Source organism: Myodes glareolus, chromosome 19, assembly GCF_982192425.1.
Source record: "Myodes glareolus chromosome 19, mMyoGla1.1, whole genome shotgun sequence".
NCBI classification, from domain to species: Eukaryota; Metazoa; Chordata; class Mammalia; order Rodentia; family Cricetidae; genus Myodes; species Myodes glareolus.
Window position 1 is genome coordinate 59,485,824 of NC_142044.1, and position 10,135 is coordinate 59,495,958.

General features: G+C 43.7%; 1 long non-coding RNA gene across 1 annotated transcript in view; it reads left to right on the top strand.

Moving 5' to 3' along the window:
- Positions 1 to 9,895, top strand: part of LOC125407291 (uncharacterized) — a 56,600-nt gene extending 46,705 nt beyond the window's left edge. The window contains exon 4 of the long non-coding RNA XR_014997954.2: positions 8,141 to 9,895. This is a non-coding gene — a long non-coding RNA (uncharacterized LOC125407291). The remainder of the gene's footprint in view (positions 1 to 8,140) is intronic.
- Positions 9,896 to 10,135: the final 240 nt, after the last annotated feature.

The window sequence follows — 10,135 nt, forward strand, 5'->3', positions numbered from 1 at the left end:
GATCTACATTCCTTCTGTGACAATGTAGACTTACGCCTCTGCTGCTGTTGAAACTGATCCATCACCCCACCCCGGGCAACCCCAGGAACCTCTGCAGACAAAGGTGCCCACTGGAATACCCGCTTGGCCTCGTGGCCTTCATGACCCTTTTTGTAGGGCCTCAGTTTTCTTGGTCTCTCCTATAATTGGTTTGGAAGCCTGTCTGTCAGCTGCTGCCCCTGTCACTCAGCTTTCAAGGGTAAACTGTTGTTGTCATCAACAAAGTATTGGTACAGGTGGAACCTGATCCCAGTAGTGTGAGCCGCAGTGGAAGGTCAGCGAGCGGATGACTCAGCTCTGGATGCCCAAGTCAGGTTTGATAGAGGTGACTGAGAGAATCTGGCTGCTTCCTTGAAGTTTATGCAGCAAAAGACCTTTGAGTGGCTTTTTTTTTTTTTTTTTTTTTTTTTTTTTTTAACCAAAGACTCAGTTACGGTGTCAGAAAGGTGACCAGTTCAGGACAACTGATCACACACACATACCTACCTGCCTGTCTCATTCTGGCTTCTGGTGTGGACAAGAGCAGTAATGGAAACTCGAGGGACAGCTCAGCTCAAGGGCTTGCTCCAAGGCACTGACACACAGTTCAGGGCCAGAGCAGTGTAACAAAGGCAGCAAAGAGAGAGGTTTATTGGGAGATGCTCGCGTTTCCCGCTTGTTCTCACCCAGTTTTATCTTGTTGACTTGGTGGCAGTGGTGCGCCTGTCGCTCACTGGGTGCCACAAACTCTGATTGTTCTCTCGCCTGTGTCCCCTCTGCTTCTGAATCTCGGAGCTACTCCTGGGCCATGCTGACCCAACCTCAAAAGAGTCCTCTTGGCGTTTGCCCTGATAGTGAGTCCTTCCTGCTTAGCTCGACTCTGCTCTCCGAGGCGACAGCTTCAGTTTATGGAGGGAAAAGAAGATAGCTTCGCAGGAACAGCAGTCTCCCGCCTTAAGGGAAGACACGTTCTGTAAGCCAGGTGTCCCAAGCTAATGGCGTTGAGGTGTGACATGCTTGGCACTCCTGTCTGGGTTTAACTCCCGTGTCCTGTGAGTGCTCAAGAATGCTCCGCAGTGAGGATGCTGATGCATCAGGAGCCACTGGACTCACTCCCCTGAGGTTGAGAATACTCTCATCAGGGCTAGCACAGCTTGCCAGGATTAACTGAGGGAGGTGAAGGGGGCTGCCTTTGTGTTGCCAGCAACCTCCCTTCCCCCTATTTTCAGGGTGTGTGTGCATTATGCTTTAAAGCTCCAATTCTTTTCTTGTGAAGGTTTTGCTAAAACCTGTAAGTTTAGACTATGGAGTGGAAATAAAAACACCCATATCCTCCTGCTATTGATGTTTTAAAACATTTAAGTATTTTGACCTAAATGTTAAAGAACAAAGCCAATTGTTTAACTAAAAAAGCAGAATGTAAATATTTAGGTTAGATATTTGGAACATCTATTTTCACAATTGCCATACTTCCTTCCAAACGTTAGAGGAGGAATTAGAACATGGCTCTTTGAAAAGCGTGGGAAACGTAGGATGAAATACAAACCTGGCCATAAACTTCCTTCCTCACATTTCAATGAGATTCTCTCACCTTGGACGTGAGCCCTATTTGCTTTTTAAGTGATTTCATTCTGTGCATTTTGGAAATATTAATTTCATTTAAATAGACAAGGTTTTCTGTGCATGAGGTGAAGTGTTAAAACACGACCTTTGGAACATTGTGTGCTTTTCATCCCGTGCCTCGGAGTTCCTCCCTCCCTGTCTCCTGCAGATCAGTTTAAACTCCATCACCCTGCTTCCCAGCATCTCTCTATCCCCTTTCTTTCCTGGCTGTGTTCTTTCATTTTTCTGCATGCACTTATTTATACACTAATTACCAAATGCTTGTCCACCTTAAATTATGTTCCGGTCACGGTACTAGGGGCAATTATGTTTTATACAAGTTTGAGCCATTTTTCACATATTTCTTCATTATTTGGTCAAACAATTATTATTTTAATCCATACCCTGAATGTTAGAAAGAAATTATCACACCTCTGTAGTCACTAGTGAGTGAGCGTCTGCAACTTAAAATGGAGACCTTAATGAGGAAGGAAGGTCAGAGTGACAGGTCAAATGTGATACTAGCTTGCAGTGACAGACCCTGCCATACACCGTGGGCTAATTCGTATGCTTTCCACTAGAGTAATACTTGCAACGATATTCGTGCTCTCCTTATTATAAGGGGAAACTGAGGCAAGCATGTTCTAAGAATTAGGTTAATAATTCTTAACCTAATTAGAAATGCAATAATATAAACCTCAAAAATGTTTTGAGGAGATTAAAAAGAAAAAGTCATGCAAAATGCTTACAATTGAATAGCCATCGGGGAGAAAGCACAAACCATTGTACAATCATTTCTGTAACTATACCACATGACATTCTTCAAGTTGTGTTACTGGTGGATTTTAATGTTACCCCTCGCGGTGTGAGTTTGGGAAAATTGTCTTACTTCTCTGTGCTTTGGTCTCCTGGGCTAGAAACTGAGGAGAGTGATTATGAAGATCGATAATACACACGCACAAGTTAGCATGCCCAGCACACAATAAGCATTCCATAAATGCTAGTTTCTACTACTCTTTGTCAGTGCGTGAGCAACGGGAGGCCTGGTAAAAGTACAAAGTAAGAAAACACCGGATTCAAACAAAGTCAGAAATTTGAACCTCAGGTAACTGAAATATCATGTTTTATGAAACTTATACGTTTCCCACAGCAGATGATGTAAGTTTTCATAGGGCCATAATTGGGTAATGTTTATCATGGAGGGGGAGAACAGGCTAGAGAGTGACTGATTCTTTACAGTTGTAATGAGCATCTATTATGTGCCCAGCATCCTGGGGTGGGGGAGGGTACGACAGATGGAGTGTGAGAGAGTAGCCATGGTGGCTCTTCTGGTTGTTAGTGGATGAGGACAGTCATGTCCAGAGGAAAGAAATGTGCCAAAAGAGGGTAGGCTTTGGAAAATGATGCAATCACTGGATGAGAACCAAGATAGACAATGTGTAATGGAATCTTCTAGAAGTTTCAGTGCAGATGATGGACCCCATTGTTCTACAAGAAGTACAATAGAAGATGTGGGTACACCTACAGTCACTGAGAGTCGAGGCAACCTAAGAGACAGGTTTGACAGAACAAGACAAGATAACTGAAATTTTATTTCTTTCTTCTTTCTTTCCTTCCTTCCTTCCTCCCTCCCTCCCTCCCTCCCTCCCTCCCTCTTTCTTTCTTTCTTTCTTTCTTTCTTTCTTTCTTTCTTTCTTTCTTTCTTTTTTTTTTGAAACAGGGTTTTTCTGTGTTACAGTCCTAGCTGTCCTGGAACTAGCACTTGTAGACCAGGTTGGGCTCAAACTCGCAGAAATCCGCGTGCCCCTGTCTCCCAAGTGCTGGGATTAAAGACACGCGCTACCACTGCCCAAGATTTCAATTCTTTAATAACTTTTTCTCACATTTCACCTCACTGAAACTTGTGGCCTATAGGCAGTTTGGAAAGAAAGCATGGGCCTTGCACTCCTACCTGCATGCCCTTCATATAAATATATTTGTACTCTTACCTGAGAGCCCATATAAATATATTTGACCTTCTCACATCTCAGTTTTCTCATCTGTCAATGATAACTCTTGAACCCCTACATGGATATAGGAAGTATGGGGTTCCATTGGGACAGGAACCAGATAGGGGTGCCCCACAGGCCATGAAAACTGAGTGTGGGGATTCTTTAGTGTATGGCCTTATAGTCCCACCCCTGCTAGACCCTTTAATGAAGAATATAGAGCCTAAATAATGAATAGTACTCTCCCTTGAAAAATTTTTTAGTCCTTGTTCTGAATTCTTCTATAAGCCACTTCCTTTTGTTGACAACTTGATCTGACTATTGGGGAATAAGTCAGTTTATTTTAAAATGTCATTTTAAAGTGGCACCAGTGCTTTGCAGGGATGGTAGTCTCTTCTGGTTCTTTGTCACCGGTTATGACTCTCCTGTTATCCTCTCCCAAGGCCAGAAACTCATCCTGAAATATTTTTAATTGACTACATTGTTCTGTTCTGTAATTTTAGCTTGCAAAATAAGCTCTCCTAAAAATATCCAGTGACAATTCCAGCCTGCTATGCCTTCCATTTCTCACATCTTAGGTTCTTTGAAGGCGTTTCCATCTACCTAACTCCTTCCTCAGACAGGAGGAGGGGAGGCTCCTATGTGTGTGCTGCCGCCTTTCTTAGCCAGAGGGATAATTTGCACCACTCCCCCATACACACACAGACACAGACACAGACACACACGCATGTACATACAGACACAGACACACTCACACATGCACATAGACACGCACATACACACATACACACATAGACACACACATACACACAGACACACAGACACACATGCATACACATATACACACAGACACACACAGACACACATACACACACAGATACACACATAGACACACACAGACACACATATACACACAGACACACACGCATGCACATATACACACAGACACACACACAGACAAGCAGATACACACATAGACACACACACAGATACACATATACACACACACACTCATGCACATACACACACAGACACACACACAGACATACACACAGACACACACATACACACACAGATACATACATACACACATAGATGCACACAGACATGCACATACACTCATACACACACACACACACACACTCACGCCATTATTTTTTAAACTCAGGCACAATTCCTTCTGGCAGGCTCTCACTTGAAATGTTGCTTCTGTTGATAACTCATCTCCCCCCACCCCGCTTTGTTAGTAGTTCTAATACCCTGTTCTCTGTCTGTTCCCCACAAAGAATAGAGACCAGTGTGAACCAGATCGTCAGGTAGGATTTAATTAGTACAATGGGTATATTTTTCCCTCCTGGCTTCAGAGTGGAAGAGGCAGAAAAGAAATGTGGATTATAAAACTTCAGTGTCTGTTCATAAGCACAGCAGCAGTTTCGTCACCTTTCAGGGTGCTGAAGCAACATATCTTTTGTATTTTATTAATCTGTCTTGTCCTGTGTATGAGGACAACTTGTGAGAATGTGGGCTTGAGAGGGTTAAATTCAGGCCGTTGGGCTGGGGGCAAGTGCCTTTACCTGCTAAGCTGTCTTGCTGGTCCTGAAGCAGCCGACTTCCTTTGTACTTCAGGGCTAAAGGGCCCTTCCCTTTCCTGACCTGTGGTTAAGTTTTTAGGACACTGTTCTCTAAACACAACAGGATCCCCTCCTCTCACTGGTGTGGAATATTAGTTGAAGATGTGTTACATTCATTTATGCTGTGGAACATTTGTTTAGTGATGCAAAGGTGTGTTGCATTCTTTTATATTTTGCATTTGTTTAACTCTGGGAAGCTGTGTTACTTTGCCTGCCGAAAACACCTGTTGGGTCTAATAAAGAGCTGAATGGCCAATAGCGAGGCAGGAGAAGAGACAGGCTAGGCTGGCAGGCTGTGAGGTTAAACAGGAGGAGAAAATCTAGGGAGAAGCGGGGAGGGAGAAAAGAAAAAGAGGAGGACGCCAGGGTCAGCCACACAGCCAGCCATGGAGTAAGAAGGAAAGGAAGATATGTAAAGAAAGGTAAAAGGCCCAGAGGCAATGCGTAGTTAAATAAATATAGGCTAATTTAGTTAGAAAAGCTGGCTAGAAACAAGGCAAGCTAAGGTCGGGCATTTGTAAGTAAGAACAAGTCTCCTTGTATTTGTTTGGGAGTGGAGTGGTGGGCCCCGAAAAAGTTAAAAAAAAAAAAAACAACTCAAAACTAACCCCCTCCAACATGGATCCTTCTGCATCCCGGAGGTTTGGCAACACTCCTGATGGGTGCTTGGAGCTAGAGTTCTGTGCGACCAGGCTAGGGTGCACTCTGTGTCTGGGTGTGCTTGCACCAATTTCCTGTTACAGGGTTTAGTAACTGCAAGAATGGAAAGACTTCCCCTTACTCTTCACATCAAAGCAGGGTGTTGGGGGGTACCCTAGAAAACATGCTGGGCTACAGAGGTACAGAGGAGGTCAGGGCCAGAGAGCGAAGGCTAAGCTAGGCTGTCGAATTCAAAGGCTGCTCCCAAAGTCACAGCTATGCCACCTTGGACAAGTTACTCACCTTCTCTATACTTAGAAAACAGGTGTGATCCTGTATACGACCTGGAAGAGAAGTTTCGAGGATTAAGTGAAAAAAAACCAAACCAAACCACAGGTGTGTATAAAAAGCTTAAGACAGCACTTGGCTCAGGTCTGCTGATAGTATTCAAGGACTATGCAGGCTGCCTCTGCATGACGAACACCCCGTATACTCAGGCATGCGCGGGAATGGGAAGACCTGTGTTTTGGACCCCAGTGGGAACTGTCTGTATCAGCTGAGAACTCAGGCTTGAGTAGAGCTTTGGCTCTTGTTTCTGGGGTGAGATTCCTTTTTCAGGAGCCTCTGCCTTGGCCTCCGCAGGATTTTCTATCGCTTCCCCATTTGGTGCCCCTGGGTTCGTGTCCAAATCTATTTTGGCAGTCACGTCTGTAGAGACAGGACTATTCCTGTGCTGTTTAAGGCTCTATCTGTAACAACTAGCCTTTGGCATAGGAGAATGTAAAAGCATGTTTAACGAGCGATACATGGAATTCTAGAAAGTGTTGTTGGATGGAAGCGGCTTCCAAGAGATATTCTTGCACTTAGTAAGGTCAGCATGCTGGGACTGGGGGAGGGGCTAAGGTCGTGGGGGGGCGCACAGGGAAACTTGAGAACACAGTGTTAGCAGGAACACATTGCAAATTTACAACTACAGGGGAAAAAAGCAAATATGAAGGCTCAAAATGTCTGGTTTAGAAAATGTCCTATTATACATAACGTTAACCCCAAATCTTGCTGCGCAGTTTAGCTTTGAATTTAGGGACAGAGATCGAATGGAAGACTCCATGCATAAGAATCACACAATAAAGACTGCATAATTTTCTTAAAGCAAACTTTGATGATGGCTACTTCTTTGTCTATTAATTGGTCTGGTGTCTCATGAAAACAAGTCCAGAAACATTATCCCGTCGTATTTTTAGAAGTACTCAAGTGACCTAGCTAGCCCGAGGACTCCTTGAGAGCTAGACCATGTCCAGAACGTTTTGTATCTTTGTGGAACATATGATACATTCGCACTGCCTGACTCCTTTCTTTTAAGGAATTCTACAGATCAAGTGTCCAGCCACAGTGGGATACTTGTCCTAAAACAATCATGGGTCGGGTTGAGACAACATGCAAAGTATTTCTCAGCTTGCCAAGAGTTTGTTCTGATACTTCAGTCCAGATATTTCCCTTTGCTTCTTGTAGATGGTAGAGGCAAGTCCCCGTATCATGCAGGACACTTGACAAGGGATGTCACGTCAGGATGAGTGACAGGCTTGTAATCCCTCCTGTTTTAGCAGCGTTATTGAAAAAGACTGGGAAATCCCTCTTGACTTTTGACTGTACATATTCATAAAACCTCTTACAGACCCAAGAAGTTGTATCTTGTAGATAAAATGTGAAGATATATGTTAACATAAATGTTAAAACAAAATAAATTGAGATTTGGAGATATGGTCTGTTGTCTAGTTTTGTGATAACTTGACACAAGCTAGCATCATCAGTGACGAAGGAGCCTCAGTTGAGAAAATGCCTCCATATGATTGGGCTGGAGGCAAGCATGTACGGCATTTTCTTAGTGATTAATGGGGAGGGACCAGCCCATGGTGGGTGGAGCCATCCCTGGACTAGTGGTCCTGGGTTCTATAAGGAAGCGGGCTGAACAAGCCAAGGGGAACAAGCCAGTAAGTTTTATGGCCTCGGCATCAGCTCCTGCCTCCAGGTTCCTGCCTGTCTGAGTTCCTGTCCTGACTTCCTTCAATGGAGGACTAGGATGTGGAAGTGTAAGCCAAATAAACCCTTTCCTCCCCAGCTTGCTTTTGGTCATGGTGTTCATCATAATAGCAGTAGCCCTAACAAGAAAAATGGTGTGAACTGTTGGTGTTTATAATTTTAACAAATTATAAGTTTTATATGTGTTAAAAGTATAAACTTCCAATTCTTATTTTTCTTTCTCAGCTAGAGGAAACTAAAGGAAGACAATTTTGCTTAGGATTGGATGTATTTTCGGCATATTCGATGAACTTTGGACCAGTTCCCAGCTTCCAGAGGGAGAAGGAAGGTCCAGCATTGGGAAGATGAAGCCGTAGATCCTGCTTTGCCCCTGGAAGGCTGGCACACACTAGTGTGGTAGAAGGCGGGTACACACCAGTGTGGATTCCCTGAAGGATCTGAGGACTGGATCCCCATGTGAATATCAAAGATGGTGCGCCTGATACATAGACTAAGCTAAAATAACTTAAAAGTCTGAATTTGGGTTGGTTTTTAGCATACAGATCTAGAGCAAGGAAACCAGGCTCATGGCAAACATCCAGAGTCTTAGACCTATTATTTCACAGTGTCAAACTGACCAACCCAGATTTAGAGATGTAGAACTGGCAGGACCTGGGAGGAGATCTCCCAGTCTGACATAACACAGGGCAAGACTAAGGTAGAAAATAGAGGGGCTTTCTCTAAGACTGCGGAGCAAGCTTGTGGCTGGCTATGGACAGAAAAAGGATTCAGGAACCAGCGGTTCCAGACTTTTCTGACTGGCTGTACTGTCTGCCTTGGGCAAAGAGCTACATGGATTTGTTATAAAATCATTTTGGACCCACCTGGCTTTGTCTTCTGAATGCCAAAATGCTTCTTCAGGCGAAAAGCGGGGAGAAAACAACCACGATTATTTGACCAGGAGAGGAGCAGGAGCAGAACACCACAGAGTTCAGCTGTGACTCAGGAAACTCAGGCTTTGTTGGGAAAATACAGACATACAATGCCAGCCCTTCAGATCTTCTTCATCACAACAGCCTTAAAAAATGACTGTATTTAGTGATGTGTGTGTGTATGTATGTATGTGTGAGTGTGCGTGTCCATGTGTGTCTCTGTGAGTGTGTAGGGGGGCACGTACCATACTACATATATGGAGGTCAGACACACATTTGAGGCAATTGGTTCTCTCCTTCCCTCATATGGATTTTGAGGATCAAATTCAGATCGTTAGTCTTGGCAGCCAAGCGCCTTCACCCATTGAGCTGTGTTGCCAGCCCCATTTCTTTTTGTTTCCTTAGGGGAAAAGAAAACAGTTCTGGGGGAAGATAACATACATCATACGCAGTTTGACACCTCCACTACAGCCGATACAGTGCTTGGTACCTCGTAAGTTTCTCTTCATGCCTTCTAAATTCTGGAAGAGTGACAGAATCCTACTGGAACTTTAGTACAAGCTAAGTAGACGCTGCAAGCCGAACGTACCTGCAGCCAACAGCTGCATCCACAGCCACACTTCCCCAGCCCTTTAGATACCCCATCCTCACTCCAATGACACAGACGAGTCTTCTCCTGGTTATGTGCTCCTTACAAATAAATGGTGGAGGCACATTGGCAGGAAGTGGGATTCCCAGTTGGAGAGAACTCGGCAGAAGAGAATGGCTTTGCATAGTGTAGTTTCATTTACGTGATGGAAAGCTCGTATCAATGTGGCAGCTGATTGATAAGAACGTAGCAGCCTGTCCTTATTGACAAGGTTTTGTGTCTTCAATGATCCACTGAATTTTACATTAAGTTATAATTTTTAGTTAGGCGGATTGATGTAAACAATACAAAATCAAGGCAAGTATGCTTTCTTTTGTACGCTTTCTCTTGAATTTAATTTCTAGACCTAATTTTATGTTCAGAAAAGAGTGACAAAAATTTTAAGTAAATTATCCAAATAAAAACTTTTGGGTAAATGTTCTAGGTGGTTCTGCCTCGCCTTTGGATTTCTGCTGCCTAACTAAATGCCGGGCACTTATTAGGCATTCGGTAAAGACAGCTATGAGAATAAATGAATACAGAAATGGTGAGATAAGGTGATACAGAAAGGCATTCTGAGTATTTGATGATACACGTCACCAGAATACAGATAGTATTGGAGCCTAAGCACAAATCTTCTGAATCTCACTTGTATAAAAGCATTTGTCCTGGCTAGGAGGT